General features: G+C 40.7%; 1 protein-coding gene across 5 annotated transcripts in view; it reads left to right on the plus strand.

Annotated features, from left to right (window-relative positions):
- LOC106090602 (furin-like protease 2) overlaps positions 1-22601 on the plus strand; it is a 902413-nt gene that overhangs the window by 559476 nt on the left and 320336 nt on the right. The gene's annotated exons all lie outside the window — the stretch shown is intronic.

Below are 22601 nucleotides of genomic sequence, written 5' to 3' on the forward strand. Positions count from 1 at the left end.
CTTCCCTGCTCTAGCGGCAGTATCAGTGAAAGGCCTCGACATAACAGTTTTGCCCTTTTCTGTGCCTTCGGTGACCATCATGACTGGCTGGTTTTACGTGGCGGTATTCTCTAGGCACATGCCTTCAAAAAGTCCTAGTTCAGGCATTCCGGGATAAGATCGACTGTGGCCTCCAGTTCCCTAGCGTCCTCCTGAGGGCCGCTAGGGGTCCCCAATTTCTGCATCTTTTCCCTGAACTTGTCCCAGTCGGTCCGGCGCCTGCGCATCGCCAGATCGGCCTGTCTTTTGAGAGACGTACCCTTGCCGGGAGGACAATCTCCTAACCAGCCTTCCCTGCTCTAGCGGCAGGATCAGTGAAAGGCCTCGGCATAACAGTTTTGCCCTAGCTGTCTCGGTCTTGTCCGTAGCGTATATGACATTTCCAGTTGTAGTGTTTGTCTCGGTGTCAGTTCCGGTTTCGTCCGATGTAGCAGAGGGCCTCATACGTGCCACGACAGTAGTGTTCATCCTAGACTCGTACTTCCTGACATGGAATCTATGCTTGCGCATCAAACGCTTGCCACGGATCGTCAGAGTGGATGGCTCTAGACACTGCATCTTTCTTAGATACCGTAACGAGCGTTTCCGGTTTCTGCTCGTCCGTCTTCTGTTCTGGCCGCTTTTCCTACCGCTCCACCAGGAGTTGAAGTTCTGGCTGCTGTCGGGTCTGAGGAGACCATCTGGACGTCCCCTTCATCCGTTTCATAAAGCTGGATCGCTCCAACTCCCGAGGGTCTATCGCAGGAATCCTCGCAGGGGGGCAAGTCAATGTTGGATCACATATACTGCACTTCGGATTTTTATATAGAAGTTCAAACTCAGAAAGGGTGGCTGCCATGAACGGCTTTGACAACCTTTCTGATTCTATTAGAAATATTTTGGAGGATTTTCCGGGCAGTGAAATCGTTGTCGCTGGGGATTTCAATGTCCACAACTCCTTCTGGCTTTCCCATTCGAGTCATACGACTCATGAGGGCCAATACGTTGAGCTTTTCGCTGCGCACAATGGTTTGTCGCAGCTAGTGAATGAACCGACGCATATCGCATGTGTCCAAGGGCACCAAAATAATACTCTTGGCCATTTTTTAACTTCACAACCTGAAAAGTATGAAGTTAATACTCTTACACCTCTTGGTAACTCCGATCACTGCATTGTTTCAGCATCTTTTTCGTATTCTGCTCTTCGTACTGCTTTCTCCCCAGTCCCGAAGCGGTCAATATTTTTATACGAAAAACCTCGTTGGGTTGAGCTCAATGGAGGCGCTTGGATAAAAATGCCAATACTGAACTGCTGCGCAAGCAGGCAAGATCTTCGTGTGCCAATGGCTTAGGAGCGAAAAATTTCTTTATGAACAGCGTCTGCGTACTAAGGTTCTTGCTTCTACACGAGGAAGTGAGAGCTATTGATCGTTCGTGAAAAGAGTAAAAGGGTAGTTCTTCATCTATTCCAACACTCGTTAAGGACGATCAAAAGTTCACTGACCCGCTTGATAAGGCTAACCTGTTGGCTGATATATTTGCAGGGAACTCTTGCCTGCCGGGTAGCAATCAACCACTCCCCTCAATTGAAAATGTATCTGTCATCATGCCCCAAATATTTTTTCGAACTCGTGGAGTTAAAAGGCTTCTTGAAAATCTAGTCGTAAATAAATCCCCGGGCCCGGATGGCATATCAACACTTGTCTTACGCATGTGTTCTTTGACGCTCGCTCGTCCATTACTCAACCTCTTGCCTACCGTGCGGGAGTCTTCCCGACGCGTTAGAAAGTTGCGAACGTTCAGCCAATACCCAAGAAGGGTGAGGCAAGCAACCCTGCAAATTTTCGGCCAATTGCGATATGCTCCGCTCTCTCCAAGGTCATGGAGAGCATGGTCAATCACCATCTTGTGAGGTATTTAGAGTTTAATGGCCTTCTTAGCGACCAACAGTATGGGTTCCGCAGAAATCGCTCTACGGGTAACCTCATGGTACTTATGTCGGAACATTGGAGTCGCTCAATTGTCACTAGTTTGGTGAGAGTAAGGTTGTGGTTCTGGATACATCCAAGGCATTTGATAGGGTCTGGTCCGGCCACTACTATCAAAGCTTTTCGCATTTGGTGTCGGTAATGGCTTCGTTCGATTTATTTCGAGCTTTCTCAGAGATCGCACTATTCGAGTCGTTAAAGATGGGTTCTCATCCAATGAGCACAAATTGACCGCAGGAGTACCCCAGGGCTCTGTTCATTCTCTTTTTCTAATTTTCATCAACGATCTGTTGGGTCAGACATCGAATCCGATCTACTCATTTGCGGATGACAGTAATCTCTGTCATTCGACCATAGGCCGAATCTTCGAGAGATTGAGGACAAGAGGCGGGTTATGGACGATACACTCTGTCAGGATTTGCTGGCCATTTCTGAATGGGGTCGAATGAATCGAGAAGATTTTAATGCAAGGAAGACTCAGTGCTGGTTGTTGTCACACAAACAATTCGCTGACCCATAACGATCATCTTTGTCTCTCAACGGTGTAGATGTTGAGCAATCAGAAGCTCTTGATGTTCTGGACATGAAAATACAAAGTGATGTCCGTTGGGCTAAACATGTATTCGAAGTGTCGAAAGAAGCATTCAAGTGTTTAGGCTTCCTTAAACGGTGTAAGAATTACTTCACTCCGTCTGATCTTCTTGACATCTACACCACTTTCATAAGGCCGATTATAGAGTACAACTCACATGTATGGGCTGGAGCTTCAAAATCATCCCTGGAGCTACTGGATCGTGTACAGAGGAGAGCAAAGGCGTTGATTGGGGACAGTGGGGTATCCAACTCTATTGCCTCCCTTGATCATCGTCGCAATGTGGGTTCTTTGGTGTGTGTTTGTCTGATATTCGTCTTCTTATTCCTGATGTAAGGATGTATGTCAGGCATACTAGACATTCCAGGAACTTACACCGGTTTGTAATTGATTGGCCAGCGGACCGCACAATGCATTATAGACAGAATTATTATTTCGCTCGAACCGTTCGTATGTGGAATCGACTTCCGGCTAATATTTTTCCCACCCACTTTGACATCCAAAGATTTAAGACAAATGTCAATAAGCACTACACTCGTGTCACTCGTGTTTGTATTTTTGGCATAACTTTTAGTTCAGGTTGAATCCTAAGTCACTGCATCCACCTAGGTAACCATGGCGCCCTAGGGCATTATGGTTTCCCAGGTGAATACACCGAAAAATACCCCGCGTGGGGATAACAATCGTTGGTATCCAGGAATTCCGCCAGGGCTTGGCCCACTTACCAATTTTAGTACTACCCCACAAAATGTGGAGAGAGTTTTATTTAATATAATTTTTTTTTACTAAATTTATTTTATTGTTTTTTGTATCTACTTCATATATTTTCACTGACAACTTGGTTAAGAACTTAAAAACCGATTTATACACCTCTTGTTACAACTGAAATTCAAAACTTTTCCTTAAGCCATAACTTTTAATGCTCTGTAAATTACCTAATCAATTTTGTGCCCACCCAGAAACAATACGAAAAATTTTATCGTCAAAAAAATGTCTTCTCAAATGTCAATGGAACTTTGTGTGACAAAAGTCACTGTATCCAGCTGTAATTTACATCTTAAATTATCTCATTCTTATAGGAATGTCAAGGAAACATACAACAACTTTGAAAAAAGTTTCACATTGAAAACTTTTTCCTTTACACACTCACACACACACACAAACCCACTACGAAAAAGTATGAACCCTGCCACTCTTTGGCAAAATGTTGAAGAGAAATCCTTGAATTTATTACGTCAAAGAATTTAAACATCGAGATGATTTTCATAAAAATGCATAAAATATATGATGGCAGGCAGGGAGGGAGGGGGGAATAAAAAGTTTTCCTTGGTTTATTTACTCGAAACTTGGAACAACCTGGAAAGTAAAAATAGGCAGTAGATACTTAAATTTAAATACACTTCAGAGACGATGTGGCAGACGGCCTAGATATGCAGGATAATGATATTCACAAATGTTGAGTAAGAAAGTTTCAACAGTTGGTAATGTTTTGTGTTTTTGTTTTTTTTTTTGCAACAGCCATAGCATTTAAGCAACTTGGTAGTACATCATTTGAATGTCGAAATGAGCCTAAAGGTATGCTATGGAATTAATTTTTTTTTTTGAGTTTCCCAAGGTATGCTGTTGAAATTTATATTTTTAGAAACCCAGAATTATGCTATAGAAATTCAAATTTAATTGTCTTAAGACTTGTTTATAGAATTTAGAGCTATTATTAAGGGATTATTACTACATTGTTGAATTAATTGCATTTTTCTGATAATGGACTAATGACTAGCAATTTCTTTGATCTTAACATTGTATTTACAATTAAAATATGTCTTTGTCGCATTCTCGAAATTGTATTTAAAAAATAAGGGTCAAACGAGTTGTTAAGAAGATGAGCGTATCAACATCGAAAGCGAAGGAAGACGGAAGACGGAACTGGACTTTTTCATAATTGATACAAGGTGTAGGACTTAGGCAGGTGTCATTGAATGTCATTCAAACTGCAATTGTCAAACAAAAGTAAAATACCTAAGTTGGAGGCCACCGTAGCGCAGAGGTTAGCATGTCCGCCTATGACGCTGAACGCATGGGTTCGAATCTTGGGAAATTGTGTCTGAGCCGTAAATCCTTTGGGTGATAAGAAATTTCGACTCCTTTCGCCAGGCCCTGATGGTGTATAACCAGCTGAATTACAAGCTGGGTCTGATAGACTGCTTCGCTGGCTTAGGGAGATATACTCTGCTTGTACCAGAATGTCATATATATCTGTGGGATGGAGGGACACGAAAGTCATTTTCATTCCGATAGCAGTAAAATCCTACCACACAAAGGCGAAAGATTTTCGTCCTATTAATCAGTCATCTTTTATGCTGAAGACTCTTGAGAGGTTGATAGAAACCTGTCTTAGGGAAAAGATCCCTGGAGATCGCCTGTTGCGGTAGCAGCATGCATATATTGGGTTGCCCAGAAAGTAATTGCGGATTTTTCATATAGTCAGCGTTGACAAATTTTTTCACAGCTTGTGACTCTGTAATTGCATTCTTTCTTCTGTCAGTTATCAGCTGTTACTTTTAGCTTGCTTTAGAAAAAAAGTGTTAAAAAAAGTATATTTGATTAAAGTTCATTCTAAGTTTTATTAAAAATGCATTTACTTTCTTTTAAAAAATCCGCAATTACTTTTTGGGCAAAGCAATAGTAAAGGCAAATACACTGAAACAGCCCTTCACGACCTAGTCGGCTACATAGAGGGTTATCTCGCTGTCAAGGAATATACAATGGTAGCATTTCTTTACATTGAAGGAGCTTTCAATAATGTAAACCCGACGTCAATCATGAAGAAGTTGGAGTTTCTAGGCATCAACTCTAACGTCAGAAAGTTTATTATTAACTTATTTGCTAAGAGATGCATTACGGCAGGTTTGGGATTTGAGGATCTAAAAAGATGGGCCAGCAGAGGAACACCACAAGGAGGTGTACTGTCTCCTCTACTTTGGAATAAGGCCATTAACAATATATTATTGTCTCCGGAAGAAAAAGGCGTAAAAGTGGTCGCGTATGCTGATTACGTGGCAATTGCGGTTAGGGGAAAGTTTCCCAGCTCTCTAAGAGATAAACTTCAGGAATCTCTACGTGCAACAGCAAAGTGGGCTTCCGAAAGTGGTCTGGGTATAAATGCGTGCAAGACAGAAGCAGTTCTGTTCAGCAGCAGATACAAGTTGCCTACAGTGGAACCTGTCCCATTAGGTGGAGGGAATGTTCCATTTACAGAAAGAGCAAAATACCTGGTTGTTTTTGCTGGAGAGGAAATTGAACTTCAAATCCAACATTTTGGAAAGGGCAAGAAAGGCCACTCTTGGCAAAAGTTGCATTGGGTATAAATTGCAGTTGTCAGACCTTTAATGCTATATGGTGTTGTGGTCTGATGGACGGCGCTTCAAAAATCCACCTACTGCTCAATACTTAATCGGATCCAAAGGATGGCTTGTTTGTGCATCACAGCCGCACTGAGGACGACACCATCTGATGCATTGAATTTAATGCTACATCTTATGCCTCTGGACATTGTGGCTACCCAAATTGCAGTACAGTAAAAATTGCTGTACCCCTATTCCTGAAAGAACCGATTGGAACTACGATATCCCTGGTAACAGAAGTTACATAGACTTCTGTACGGATGGTTCCAAACCAAACGACCAGGTGGGCTTTGGGGTGTACTCTAAAGTACAACAATTGGCAAAAGTTGGAGGTTTAGACCGTTTGCCATGCATTGGGTATAAATTGCAGTTGTCAGACCTATAATGCTATATGGTATTGTGGTCTGGTGGACGGCGCTTCAAAAATCCACCTACTGCTCAATACTTAACCGGATCCAAAGAATGTCTTGTTTGTGCATCACAGCCAAACTGGGGAAGACACCATCTGATGCACTGAATTTAATGCTACATCGAATGCCTCTGGACATTGTGGCTAGAGAAGTTGCTGCAACCACTGCCGTGAGACTAAGGGAGCTTTCTCATTGGTCATGTGGCAGCTAAGGACACTGTGTTATTCTTGATACAGTATTCGATGTTCCAGGCATTGTTGATTACACCCTGCCTCATCTGCTCCTTGATAATAAGTGCTGTAACACTATTCCTGATAGAACCGATTGGAACTACAATATCCCTGGTAACAGAAGTTCCATAGACTTCGGTACGGATGGTTCCAAACTAAACGACCAAGTGGGCTTTGGGGTGTACTCTTCAGATCTAGAACTGGTCATATCGGAAAGGTTACCCGACCACTGCAGTGTGTATCAAGGAGAGATTCTTGCAATTATGGAAGTGGTGGAATGGCTAAGATATAATGTCATAACGACGATTGACATAAATATCTTTTCAGACAGGCTGGCAGCCATTAAATCTCTGGAGAACGTATTTCTGAACACAAAAACCACCCTGTGTCCGAACCGAATCTGTGGGTACGCGTCAAGCGACATGTTTGCTAAGTTTTTAGGATCAGGTCCAAAGGACAACGAATGACAGATGGTCACAAAGAGGAGGCTGTGAGCATTCCATAATTATGTGGCCTAATCTAGACTTGAAGAGGTTTACTGCTATGCTGTCATTGGCTAGAACAGACGTCTTAGTCATGGTCACAAAGAGGGGGCTGTGAGCATTCCAAAACTATGTGGACTAATCTAGACTTGAAGAGGTCTACTGCTTTACTGTCATTGGCTAGAACAGATGTGTCTCAGTCATTGTGTCTGTCATGGCAGGTCACTGTCTAATTGGAAAACATGCTGACAGACTGAAGGTTACCAGCAGCGACTTTTGCAGAACCTGTGAGGACATCGAAGAAGAAGAGACTATAGAACAACTTCTGTGTGTGTGTCCCACACTAGCAGTTAGTAGAAGTTCCACTTTAGGTTCTCATTTCTTTGAGAACCTCTCTTATTTAGCGGATGTGAACGTACGCAAGTTATTGGGCTTTTTAAAGCGATCTGGATGGTTCAACGCTAGGAACTGGAAGGCATCTTCCTTCTTCTGTTCCTGTGGTATCACAACGTCTAAGTGAGTCTGATGGCAGACTGCCACTTAAACCTAATCTAACCTATACTCGATGGAGGCCACCGTAGCGCAGAGGTTAGCATGCCCGCCTATGACGCTGAACGCCTGGGTTCGAATTCTGGCGAGACCATCAGAAAAAGTTTTCAGCCGTGGCTTTCCCCTCCTAATGCTGGCAACATTTGTGAGGTAATATGCCATGTAAAACTTCTCTCCAAAGAGGTGTCGCACTACGGCACGCCGTTTGGACTCGGCTATAAAAAAGGAGGCCCCTTATCATTGAGCTTAAACTTAAATCGGACTGCATTCATTGATTGGTGAGAAGTTTGCCTCTGTTCCTAAGTGGAATGTTCATGGGCAAAATTTGCATTTGGAACCTATACTCGATTTAAGGCCCTTTTGGGCCCATAATCGGCGCATTTATAGTCTGGTTTCGCTGAAATTTGAGACAGTGAGTTGTGTTAGGCCCCTCAACATCCTTGGTTAGTTTCGCCCAGATTGGTCCAAATTTAGATACAGCTGCCATATAGAGCGATCTCTCGATTTAAGGTCTTGGGCCCATAATAGGGACATTTATTGTCCATTTTCAATGAAATTTGGTATGGCGAGTTATTTTAGGCTTTTCTACATCCCAGTGCAATACGGCTCGTATCGGTCTAGCTTTGGATATAGCTGTCATATAGAGGGATCTCTCGATTTAAGGTCTTGGACCCATAATAGGGCCATTTATTGTACGATTTGGCTGAAATTTGGTACAGTGAGTTGTGGTAGGCCCCTCGACATCTCTGTGCCATACGGTCTGGTTCCTTCAATATTTGGATATAGCTGCCATATAGACGGATCTACCGATTTGTAGATCTTGAAGCCATATAAGGCACATTTTTTGCCTGATTTCACTGATATTTTGAATCAGTGAGTTGTTTCAAGCTTCTAGGCATTCGACTCAAATATGGTCTAGATCGGACTATATTCAGATATATATAGCCCGTCTGCCGATTTAAGGTCTAAATTCCAAGAAAGCTTCATGTATAACCCGATTTTGCAGAAATTTGAGACAGAGAGTTGTTCGCCACGCGTGTTTAATATGGGGGAGATCAGTCTATATTTGTATATAGCTGCCATATAGTCCAATATTTGGTTGTGGAGTCTTGAACTGTGAATTGTCTTAGATCCCTCAACGTCCATGTTGAGTTTGGTTAAAATCGGATCATATTTCGATATAGCTGCAATGGGTTCTTAAATAATGTTTTTTACTGGACTATGACGAAAGGTCGTTAATATGTCTCCTAGGTGATGGATATCCAAAGTTCGACCGAGTCCAAAATCAATGCTCTTTTACTTGCTTTTCTCCAAATCCATAAAAGTTTTAAGCCTCTTAAATTTTTGTTCTCCAACGTTTTATTGAAATTGTTTGCCAAAAAGCTTTCATTTTTTTGCTGTTTTATTCATTTGCCATGTTTCCATTTATTCAATCTCACTTCAGAATTTCTGTCATATCTCCTTGAACATCCTTCCCCTGCCCTACACAACTCTCAACTCACAATAAATGCCTTTGGGGAGAACGCTAAATACCTTTGTTGGCATTTTTGTTATTTCGTTATTTGAACATTTTATTAGTTTTACGTTTCGTCGGCTCTTGAACGACGACAAATTGAAAGACAAATGAAAACAAATAATTGCATGCAAGCACATCGTAGCCATTCTACGGACTCCGGGTTCCCTTTTCCCAAAAGAAAAAAAAAAACAAAAAAATAATGGAACAGATCCAAACCTGAAAAACATGGAATTGAAGCCCAGAGAAGTTTTCTCTGTTTGCTATGAAAGATACAGAAAAAAAAGTTTGCCTGAATTAGGTGAGTTATCCGGAATCACAGTACCAGACAACAAATGAAAACAATGCAGGAAACCAGGACATGGATAAAAACTTAAAAGTCGTTTAAAACAATTTGGAGAAAAATGAACACAGATAATAAAACAGACAAATATTGAATTGGAATCGGTTTGGAAGTTATTTTGTGGAAAATACAAATTGCTTTAAGTATTGCAAATGATAAACAATTTCAAGAGTTTTGTGCAAAATGTCAAAGAGTAAAGTATAAAAGCATATTTTGTCAGAATGGGAGGTAATGAAGAGTGAAATATCCAAAATGTCTTAAAATTGGGACAATTGATGAATTTCATAGAAGTTGGGTTAGGTTTAGGTATAGCTCCCTTATATACATCGCCCGATATTCACTTCCAAAGTCACTGCCAGTGCAATTTTTGGCCAATCTTCCAAAAATTCTGCATAAGGTTTTCCTCTTCGTTTGTAGTCGTAGATCTTTGAATGTTGTTTGAAATCGGTTCAGATTTGGATATAGCTCCCTTATATGTGTACACAACACAAATTGTTTATAATAAAAATCTTAAGATTTTTTTTTTGTCTATATGAAATTGCAAATGACCTCTCACTTAAATTCGTGTGCTTCCTAAAGACTTGTACGTTCTAATTTGCCTTTTTCTTACACAAAGGTCATTGCAGCATAAGAGTATAAACCTTTTCCTTTTTGTCTGTCACAATACATATTCAGCCTTAATAGAAAATATCTCTTGTGCTGTTGAAGTTTACAACATGCTCTAAAAATTTGCTAAAGTACTAGAACATCACAGTTTTTCTTATTTTTTTTTTTTCAATGCTGTTAGTATTTCTTATTTCCTTTTGCCGCTGCAATTCCTGTTTTCTTCTTCAGTATCCTGCATAGACATCTTGGCCATTATCATCAAGGCATCAACATGAAATGACACTTCCGAAAAGAAAATAACAAAAAAAAAGAAATTTTTTTAAATTCGCATTTGAATATTAAATTTAATATGTCATCAACATGTTTTCAACAATTACCATATAAGCTTAACTTCAATGACTTTGACACACACACACACACAAATCTAACACATATATGAAAGGCAAGCAATGGATTTGTGTACGTATGTCTCCAAGTATGAAGCAATGCTTTCTGTCTATCTTTCATTTTGTTTGCTTTAAATGCATGAACATTTTCAGCAAATTAAATCAAGGACTTGTACAACTGAAGTCCTTTTGTTAACACTATACCATCACCTATCCATTTCGTGTCGAGGAAAACAGACACCAAACACTTTGTATGTTGTATAACTAAGAGAGAATACTCCCTGTAAACTTTAGTAGCGAAAAATATGAAAACTGAGTAAAACGACAAGCAAACAAATTTGACAATGACACCAAAAAAGGAAGTGTAAAAATTATTCACGAAATATACACACATACTATGGGGAATTTAACGAGGGGCAAATACTTGCTTTTTTGGCCAGAGTATGTATGCTTTATCAAAAAAAGCACTGAGCTTAAAGTGGTTATCAAATTATGACTTAAATTCAAAAGTTTATTTTATGCCGTTAGTAACATCTCGATATATTGTACATAAATGTCAAAGACTATATAGGCTGCCTATATACACTTAAATTTACTTTAGTTGACCATTACAGAAAATGTTTTCCTCTAGCCGAACGAAAATAGATTTCCAAACGCCTGGATCTTCTGCGCCCCTTCTCCAATCTCTGGTACCCAGTTCCGAAATGTCTTTCTCTACTTGGTCACTCCATTGGGGTTTTGGTTGCTGTTGTTGCAGCAGTGCGTTGTGTTTTATCCTTCGTCTGTTTGATTCTGTTGAGTTTCCAGATCCAGGAACTCTGAAACTAAGGTGGGGTGCGTCCATAGGGATCAGGGACTGAGGCGAGTAGGTCGGGCTGGTGTGTCCTGTGGTCTCAGCTCATAATCGGGACACACATGCTGCACGTAGGCATCAATCCTTGCTCTGTATGTGTTAAGGCGGCTGCATCTGTAGCAGGGAAATTTATTCATTTGTAATGGGAGGCGGTCATTCTCCAAGGAACACATTCACCAGGTTGCTATTCACCGCAACAACACACGGTGTGTGCATGAATGTTGTCTACACCCGCCCGATATACCGTTTAATCTAGAGGTTATCTTTGGTAGTGTTGAACCTCACACTCTAGATCATATAGATCCACCTTAAGGATCCTATCCACAAGATGATGATTTGGATGGTCCCCGTGATAACAACCCAGAAGCAATTGCTTTGATGCTCCTTCTTCAATCTCTGACACCTAGTTACGAGATATCTCATCAACCGGAGTAAATTCCGTTTTCAATTTTCTTTGTTTTCTCAAAGAAAATTCTTCAAGTTTTTGATGATGGCCTAACAAGCCGACGCCCCACATGTGACCACTTCTAGATGAAAAAAGATCAAGATAAAACACATACTTGGTTTCCAACAGCCCCAAGTCACCCATTTAACGTTTATGAATTATTTAGGGCATATGAAATAGCCCTTTCCGTCTGTCCATTTGCCGGAACGTCCGCCCTTCTGTTCGTTCGTCCATTCATTCGTACTTCTGTCCTTCCTTTATTTGGTCCCTAAGTCCTTCTATCTGGAGTTCTTTTTGTTTCGTCTATGCTTCTGTCCATCCGTGCTTCTGTCCATACATTCCTCATTCCGTCCATCTCTATGGCATTATTCTATCCGTTTGTCCTTTTGTTTGTCATTCTGTCCGTCCTTCCCTTTGACTATCCCATCTTTCGTCGTCTGTACTTCTGTCCGTAAGTTCAGCCTTTCCTCGTTCCGTTCATCTATCAGTCTGTTCGTTGTTGACTCTGTCCCTACGTCCTTCTTTCCGTCTTGCGTTCCATCTCTGTGGCCGTATTTCTATCCGTCGGTCCTTCTATCCATCTGTCCTTCTGTCCACCCTTATACCATCCTCCTTTTTGTCCGTCCATGTTTCTGTCCGTATGTTTCTGTCTATCCGTTCTTCTTTCTGTCCATCTTTCAGTCTGTTCGTCGTTCATTTTGTCCCTACATCCTTCTTTTTATTCGTCCATCAATCCTTGATTTTGTCATCGTTCGCTTCGTTTGCCCTTCTGTTAGTTCGATCTTCCATCGGTACTTCTGTCCGCCCTTAATGCTGCGCTCCTCTTTCCGTCCGTCTGTCATTCTGTCTGTCCATGCTTCCTTGATTTTGTCCCTACACCCTTCTTTTTGTCTGTCGTTTTGTTTATCCATCGTTCGTTTCGTCTTCTTTCCGTCTCTCTCTCTGTCCGTCCGTCTATCTCTACGGCGTTCTTCTATCCGTCTGTCTTTTTGTTTGTCATTCTGTCCGTCCTTCCTTCCGTCCATCTTTCCTTTCGACGTCTATACTTCTGTTTGTAAGTGCATCTATCAGTCTGTACATCGTTGACTCTGTCCCTGCTTCCTCTATCCATCTTTCGTTCTAACCGTCCGTCATTCGACGCCCATTTCTGTGGCCGTGTTTCTATACGTCAGTCTATCCGTCCTTCTGTGCACCATACCATTCGTTAGTCCATGCTTTTGGCCGTTATTATTTCTGTCCATCTATCAGTCTGTCCGTCGTTGATTTTTGTCCCTTCATCCTTGTTTACGTCTGTCGATTTTTTTGTCTATCGTTCGCTTCGTCTGCCCTTCCGTCAGTTCGATCTTCCATCCGTACCTCTGTGCGCCCTTCATTCTATTTACGTCCTTCTTGCCATCCGTCCGTCCTTCTGTCTGTCATTCTGTCCGTCCATCCGTCTGTCTGTCCATCCTTCTGTCTGGCCATCCTTCTGTCTGTCCATCCTTCTGTGCGTCCATCATTCGGTCCGTCCATCCTTCTGTCCGTCCATCCTTCTATGCGTCCATCCTTCTGTCCGTCCATCCTTATGTCCGTCCATCCTTCTGTCCGTCCATCCTTCTGTCCGTCCATCCTTCTGTCCGTCCATCCTTCTGTCCGTCCATCCTTCTGTCCTTTCATCCTTCTGTCCGTCCATCCTTCTGTCCGTTCATCCTTCTGTCCGTCCATCCTTCTGTCCCTCCATCTTTCTGTCCGTCCATCCTTCTGTTCGTCCATCCATCTGTCCGCCCATCCTTCACTCCGTCCATCCTTCTGTCCGTCCATCCTTCTGTGCGTCCATCCTTCTGTCCCTCCCTCCTTCTGTCCGTCCATCCTTCTGTCCGTCCAACCTTCTGTCCGTCTGTCGTTTTGTTTATCCATCGGTAGCTTCGTCCACCCTTCTGTCAGTTTAATATTCCATCCGTAATTCTGTGCAACCTTCATTCTACGTCCTTCTTTCCGTCCGTCCGTCCTTCGGTCCATCCTTCTGTTCGTCCTTCTGTCCATCCTTTTGTCCGTCCATCCTTCTGTCCTTCCTTTCCTCTGTCCATCCTTCCATGATTTTATCCTCACATCCTTGTCTATCGTTCGCATCGTCTGCCCTTCTGTTAGTTCGATCTTCCATCCGTCCTTCGTTCCTTCCGTCCGTCATTCTGTCTGTCAGTCTGTCCGCCCATCCTTCTGCCCATTCTTCCTTGTCTCCGTCCATGCTTTATTCGGTCTATCTATCAGTCTGTACATAGTTGATTTTGTTTCAACGTCCTTCTTTCTGTTTTTTTATCTATCCATCGTACCTTCTGTACGTCCAGGTTTCTATCCGTCCTTTTGCCCGTGTGTCTATCCGTCCGTCCGTCCTTTTCTTCGCCCATCCGTTCTTCTATCCATCCTTCGTTTATTTTGGCCCTAGACCTACTTTGCTCACGCTTTCTGCTGTCCTGCTATCCGGCCGAGCATCTATCCATTCCTCGTTAATGTTGCCCTCCAAACCTTTTTCCCTCTGTCTTTGTGTTTGTCTTCCTGTCCGTACGTCTTTCTGCCTTTACATCGAAATAACGCCTACCTTTGAAAGCGTTATATGTTTAGATATAGCTCCCAAGTAACCGATTTCCTTAGATTAGACTTTTTGAAGGCGCTAATCTTATCCGATTTAAAAATAATGTTTGAAGCATGTCCTCCAGCATCCATGACAAGCATGATCCAAAAAACCGTCTTATCGGCCTATGAGAAAATCGGCCAATGAACTTGTTTGTTAGCCCTTCTTTAATAACCCCATTTAACATAAGAGTTATGATCCCCTTGCGTATTATTAATAACGATATATTATTTGTGTTCACATATTTTATGTATACCAGTTAAATATTCAAATATTTAATATTTACGGAATTTTTGTTCCGTACTTCTTCTTCTTCCTCTGCGTGTTTTTTGCTGCCCTTGTGAATGGCTATTTTTTCACATTAAACTTTATTTGTTGACATCGTTCGTTTGTTTGTTAGTCAAAGACAATTTGACCCCCTCCGGTGTTTGTACATTTTAATGTTGACAGTCAAATAAAAGTTCTGGCTCTGCTTCTGCTCTGCCATTTTGGCAAATGCTGCTGCTGTCGCCCTGCAAATGTATTTAAATAAGAAAACCTCTACGGAAATATGAAAAACACGAATGAGATTTTCACAAATTCTCTGAATGGCATTTATATTTGTGAAATTGTGTAGCAAGAACTTAATGTTAAGGCTATGCATTTTCTTTAATTGTATGCAATAATTTGCAAATATTTGTGATGTGAAGCGTATTGCATAGCATTTGCTCCCTGGAATTCCAGGGAGCAGAGAAATTAGCAGCATAAATATTTTTGAAGAAATATATTTTCAGCATTCTGGTTGACATAATTTTGGATTTTAATTTCGAAATGATAATATTTTGATGGCGAAATTGGAATTTGTCATTGTCAGGTTTGTCCCCTGAAAATATGCAATTAATTTATGATAGCATTGCGTGATGAATGGCATACGTTGTTTAATAGGGTGGGGGTGTGTGAATGAGGCTGAAGAATATGAATATGTATGAAGGGAATGCATAGGTGGGTTAATGGTCAGAAAGAAGTACAGATAAACTTCCTTTCTGTTTCGCTCCATTTGTACATGCTTCTTAGTTCTTGAGGTTAGATACACTCAAAAAAAAAAGTTTGGAATATCTTTGTTACAAAAAAACTATTTTGTTGGAGAAATAAAATTTTAAGAGTAACTTCTAGCTGGATAGGGCCCACTCCCTTATATTATCTGAGCCCTATACTGACACGGTCAGGAAAAAAATCCTGTTTGGGGTGCAATTACGGCCTCTCAGATATTTCGCCCCAATGTGGATATCATATTGGTTCTCTACACCCAAATTTCGATCATTTGAGCTATGGTCGGTAAATATGTTCGGTATGGGTGTGTTTTTGGGGGTGAGGGGGTGGACCTCCATGTATCAGATTCGTGCTCTAGTCTCAAATGCCTTTCATTTGAGCCTTATATTGTCATTGTTTGTTTAAATTTCCATTTGGTGAGCTTCGGGGGTGAGTCAGCCTCCCAAGTCATCCCACCTTAAATAAGTACACCAATTTTATTTCAATTAACTAAATTTCGGGTAAATCTCGCCACCCATCTCCGACATCTGGCGATTTTGAAAATATGGTAAGGGGAGGGTCCGCCCATTTAAGTTTGGATGTTAGATCTACTTTATTTTCTTGGTTTTGGTGGTGGATTGGAGTAGCCAAACAATTTGTCCCGAAACTGGATATCAGATTCATACTCTATTCCCAAAAACCTCTTCTGAGCTACATATTGCTATAGTCGGTATATATGTGTGATTCAGGGGGAGTTTATGAGATGAATAGTCCTTGAAACACTTGGCCATAAAAGTTATATGAGATTCGAGCCCCTTTTTGCCATAATCCACAAATATGGCCAGTTTGGGGTGTATGTAGGGTGGATCCCAACAAATCAACATCGTGCTCTGTTAAGTTCCTTCAACTTGAGCGGCAATAGCAATTGGTTTAGTTTAGGGGGAGTTTATGGGTTGAGACTTCACTCAAACAGTTGGTCTCAAAATTGGATATCAAGTTCGTTTTCTACTATCAAAAACCTGTTATTTAAGCCCCTTATTGCCATAGTAAGAAAACATGACCAGTTTGAAGGGAGTTTAGGGGGCGATCCCTGAAATAACATCAGCATCGTGCTAGAGCATGATTTTGTTTCGCGTAAATTGTACCACCCATCTCCGATAAATGCAACTGGTTTAGTGAGAGTTTTTGGGGTGAGACTTCACCCAAACCGTTGGTCTGAAAATTGGATATGATATTCGTTTTCTACTATCAAATACCTGTTATTTGAGCCCCTTATTGCCATAGTAAGTAAACATGACCGGTTTGAAGGGAGTTTAGAGGGCGGTCCCTGAACATCAGCATCGTGCTACAGCGTGATTTTGTTTGAGCCCCATAATGTCAAGCATTTGAAGATGGCCATCAAGATGGTCAGGGCTACGGATCTCGTTCAAATTAATTTTTTTGTATTGGTTATCCAAATTCAAAATCTTATATCAAAGCTACCACTTGGGATAGCACATTTTTAAAGATCCGCAGGTTCTCCTGTGTCCCTCCCAATTTGAGGGTAAAAAGTGTATTCTACTACCAAAGATCTTTTATTGCTTTTCTTTTTTATGGGGGGGTGGGGACCCTCCCGACAATAAGGGTTACATTTTGATGCCAAGTTCGTACTCTACTCTTAAATACCTTTCATTTGATACCCATATTGTATTAGCCGCTAAACATGTCCGTTCAGGTGGGTTATGAGATAGAGCGTCCCCCCTTATTAGTTGACCCAAAATTTTTTTTTGCAATTTCGATTTTTTGGGGTACCATGAGGTGGCATACACTTCTTCGCTTAAATCGGTGCACCCATCTCCATGATTTGGCGTTTTTGAAAATTGTGGTATGGGGGAGGGTCGTCCCCACCATCATAACAGAACACTATGTGCAAAATTTCAGCCAAATCGGACAAAAATTGCGACTTGTAAGGGGTCAAGAGGTCAAATCGGGAATTCGGTTCATATGGGAGCTATATCAAATTATAGACCAATTTAAAACGTATTTGGCACAGTTGTTGGAAGTCTTAGTAGAACACTACATGCACAATTTTAGCCAAATCGGACAAAAATTGCGGCTTGTAAGGGCTCAAGAAGTCTAAACGGGAAATCGGTTTATATGTGAGCTATATCTAAATCTGAATCGATATGGCCCATATGCAATCCACAAGATACTAAGCATTGATGTAGGTCAATACTTAGTATCTGTGCAAAATATGAAGCGGCTAGCTTAACGCGTTCGACAGACGGGCGGGCGGACATGGCTAGATCAACTCAGAACGTCGAGACGATCAAGAATATATACACTTTATCGGGTCTTACAGGAATATTTCGCAGATCCTTGTGTATGACAACTATTGGGTTGCCCAAAAAGTAATTACGGATTTTTCATATAGTGGGCGTTGACAAATTTTTTCACAGCTTGTGACTCTGTAATTGCATTCTTTCTTCTGTCAGTAATCAGCTGTTACTTTTAGCTTGCTTTAGAAAAAAGTGTAAAAAAGTATATTTGATTAAAGTTCATTCTAAGTTTTATTAAAAATGCATTTACTTTCTTTTAAAAAATGCGCAATTACTTTTTGGGCAACCATATAACAGGTTATGAAACATTTTAGACCAGTCTTGGTGCATTTATTGAAAGTTAAAAGAAAATACCTCACGCTAAATTTCAGCCACTTCGGATAAGAATAGCGCCCTCTATAGGCTCCAGATGTCAAGGTCCGAGATCGCCTTACTTGGCAGCTATATCAAGTTTCGAATAGATTTGAACCATTCTTCATACAGTTAATTGAAGTCGGAACAGAATACCTCATGGGAAATTGCAGCCAAATCGGATAAGTCTTGCGCCATCTAGGGGCTCATGTGGTTTGAAGGTTGTAGAACAAGTCGTTGTGCAAAATTTCAGCCAAATCAGAAGAAAACTGCACCCTCTAGGGGTTCTAGATGCACAATCGAGAGATTGGGCTATATGGGAGCTATGTCAGGTTCTATACTGAATCGGGTCATGTTTGGCACGTATATAGGTGGTCGTAGAAGAAGTCATTATGCAAAATTTCAGCAAAATTTCGGCAAGAACTTCGCCTTCTAGAGGCTCAAGAAGTATAATCTCGACTCGCACCATAATTGGCACATCTGTTAAATGGCACAAATAAAGCCATAATACCCAATTTCAAAATGGATAATAATGTTCTCTAGAGACTCAAAATGTCAAATCGGGAGATCGGTTTAAATTGCAGTTATGGCAGAACATGGACTTAAATGGCCAATTTGCAATAGCAACCATTCTGTTTCAATAAGAAGCATTTTTACGATATATGAAGCTCTAAGCTTTACTTTATCGATATTTAGCGTGTTTTAGACAGACAGACACGCGACGGATGGACATTGCTAATTCAAAACGATCTAGTATATATTCACTTTTTTGGGTCTCAGATCGTTATTTCGATGAGTTACAAATGGAATGAGGAAATTCGTGTACCTCCATCCTATTGTAAAGGGTAGGGAGTGGAGGGTTTATTAAGCTTGCCTACAAGATAAACAGATGACAATGAAACATTTCAATGAAGTTTGACAAGATTGTTGACATGCTTTTATGATCGGGAATATACATTCTTTAGTCTATTTTACTATATCTTCGTTACTGTTTGCTTGCATTTTAAGATTTGTAACCAAATTACTAATTACGAATTTTGATTTTTATTTTCAGGTAAGAATAAACAATCAAAAATTGGAGCTTGGCTTTTGAAGTAAGTTAATTAGTTTATACTAAATGAGGACAATTTTTAGATAAAATTATCACTTAAAACTCAGAATTTTTGTCGTAATTTGAAATTTTATAATCTTTATAATCAAAATTTTACAAAAGTTGTATTTATAAAAAAAAATACAGAAATAATATTTTAGCAAAATTTTTCAAAAAAAAAAAAAATATTAGAACAATTGAAAGCGCTTGAATTCCCTCATACCACATTACGCCAAGTCCAGTGAAGAATACGTCAATTGCGAATCCTTAGCTGCTATATCGAAATATGGTCCTATCTGGACCAGACTAGTCAGAAAAGTCAAGTTCTAAACCATTAAAGATCTGTATGGTAGTTATATACGAGGGTTTCCTTTTATATTTCGGGATTAGAGAAAAAAAACAAATATTTATCATCGAAAATCGCTTTATTGTTTTTCAAAATATTCATCATTATCATCTGAAGATCTGTACACTTTTGCATGCGTTTGAAACAATTGTCAAAGCACTTTTGCTACTCTGAGGTATCTCCAAAACATGCATGCATGAACGCATCAACCGCTTCTTCAGGTGTCGAAAAACGTTAATATCTCTTTCTATGTTTTACGTACTGGAATAAAAAGAAATCATTCGGTGCCAAGTTAGGACTATACGGCGGATCACTCATCAAATCGATATTTTGAGTGCTCAAAAATGCAGTTGTTCGAGCCGATGCGTGAGAGCTCGCATTATCGTGGTGAGAGGGATCCGCCTCCGGCGTTTGGTTTTCCTGATTTCTTGAAAGACAACTGGCAACCAAATGGTTGTGTACCACTCAGAATTGACAGTTCTACGTTGTTGTAGTTGTACGATTGAGACATATTCAGTTCTTCCACAAAAAACAGGCGGCAAGTGCTTCGTGCGCTAGCAACTTTTGTTGGATTTGGCTTATCTTAAAACACCCATAAAGTCGTCTGGTGTTTACTTTCGGGCTCATACGTGTAAATCCACAATTCATAACCTGTCACGATGTCATAGACGTGTTTCGTAGCACCGCGATCTTATTTTTGGAGCATTTCTTTCGACAATCGACAAATTGTGTGGGTCTAATGCAGTTCAGGCAATATTGAACGTATGCTGGTCCCACTAATTCCTAGGGTTGTCTCAATCTCACGATAGGTCACATGACGATTTTGCAATGTCCGTTGGCGCACAGCATCAAAGGATTTTGGAACAACAACTGATTTTGGACGACCTTCACGAAACTCGTATTGGGATGAACTACGACCTCGTTTGAATTCACCATACCATCGATAAACACTGATCCTTAACGGAGCTTTATCGCCAAAAATTGAATTAAGTTTATCGATGCACTGTTGTTGAGTTAATCCACGTCGAAAGTTGTAAAAATAATCGCCCAATATTGTTCACGATTTAATTCCATTTTTTTTGGGAGAGATATCTTTAAGTTACTGTAAACAACACAAATAACGCTCGCATGTCAAAACGTTCTGACTACGTATAACCTCAACAATGTCAAGCTTTGCGATAGAGCTGTCAGTTGGCAGATTGCATCACAAGGGTTGTCCAATCCCAAAATATAAAAGGCAACCCTCGTACTAGTCCGATACAGTCCGAGCCATATTCAGTATGTGTAGGGGCCCAAACAACTCACTGTACTTAAATTCAGCGAAATCTGTTAACAAATGCGTCTTTAATTGCCTGTAGACCTTAATCTAAGCGCTATAGAAATTCTTGTTGGCTTCAGCATGGCACCAAATCTACATGACCTATTTCAAGTTGTTGGCCGAAATGGACCGTAGTTGTCACGTTTGTTGGAGGTCAAAGAAAAATACCACATAGAAAATTTCAGGCAAATCTAGTAATACTATATATGGCAGCTAAATCAGGTTATGAACTGATGAGACCATACTTGGCACAGTTGTTGGAAGTCATAGAAGAACACTATCTGCAAAGTTTAAGCCCAGTGGGTCGAAAATTGGGAGATCGGTTTATAAGGAAGCTATATCAGGTTAAAGACCGATTTGGACCGTATTTGCCACAGTTGCTAAAAGTCATAACAGAACGCTAGGTGCAAGTTGGACGAAAATTGCAGCTACCAGGGGCTCAGGAAGTCAAATCGGAAGATCGGTTTATATGAGAGCTATATCGAAATCTGAACCGATTTGGCCCATTTGCAATCCCCAACGACCTACATCAATATAAAGTTTCTGTGCAAATTTTGAAGCGGCCAGCTTTTTGCGTCGTGATTTCGACAGACGGACGGACATGGCTAGATCGACAAAGAATGTAAAACGATCAACATTTCGAGGTGTTACAAACGGATCGACTAGATTAGTCTACTTTTATCCTATTGTGGTAGGTATAACAAGTAAAAGGGCGCCAAATTCGGGCGGTCCGAATCTTGGGAACCCACCACCATGTATTCAGCTAAAAATTTTTACAAAATAAATTTAGTTAAAGGGCATATTATTCCAAATACCAAACTTCTGTCAAACCAACAAAAAGTAAATCTTCTAGGAACCGAACAAGGATAATCGAGAAACCGGTTTATATGGGAGCACAGTTGTTGCAAGTCCTAACGGAACACCATCTGCAAAATTTTTGGACAAAAATTGGGACTTCCAGCGGCTAAAGATGTCAAATCGTGAGATCGGTTTATATGGGACCTATATCAGGTTATAGAGCGATTTGGACCGTACTTAGCCCAATTGTTGAAAGTCGTAACGAAATACTGCAAATTTGTAAGCCAAATCGGAAAAAAAAAATTGTGGCAGCCAAGGGCTCAAGAAATCAAATCGGGAGATCGGTTTATATGGGAGCTATATCCGAATCTGAACAGGTATGGCCCATTTGCAATCTCCAACGGCCTATATCAATAAAATGTATCTGTACAAAATTGCAAGCTGCTAGCTTTACGCGTTCGACCGCTAACGCGATTTCGGCAGACGGATGGACGGACGGACATGGCTAGATCGACTCAGAATGTCGAGACGATCAAGTTGATATAATTTATAGGGTCTTAGATTAATATTTCGAGATGTTGCAAAGGGATTGACTAGATAAGTATACCCCATCCTATGGTGATGGGTCTATAAAGAATATTTTAAGTCAGGAATTCCGTGCTGCTTACAAAATCCCTAATTGTTTTCCATACCACGCCCTTAGTTGGTTTATGTCTAGTATTTTGTCCCCGCCTAGGTGCCATAGGAAATTCTCCAACATCTCATCTTTTTCCTCACATGCCTTGAGATGGGCGATGGGTAAATACCCAAAAGGTATTTACCCGGGAATTTACCCATTTATACTCAAAAGCTGGGTATTTATAATGTTGCAGATATCATGGGTATAAAAATATTTTCCAAACAATTTTTGATGATTTCGTATTCTTTGTATTTAAGCCTGACCTTCTG

The sequence above is a fragment of the Stomoxys calcitrans genome, chromosome 4 (genome assembly GCF_963082655.1).
Source record: "Stomoxys calcitrans chromosome 4, idStoCalc2.1, whole genome shotgun sequence".
NCBI lineage: Eukaryota > Metazoa > Arthropoda > Insecta > Diptera > Muscidae > Stomoxys > Stomoxys calcitrans.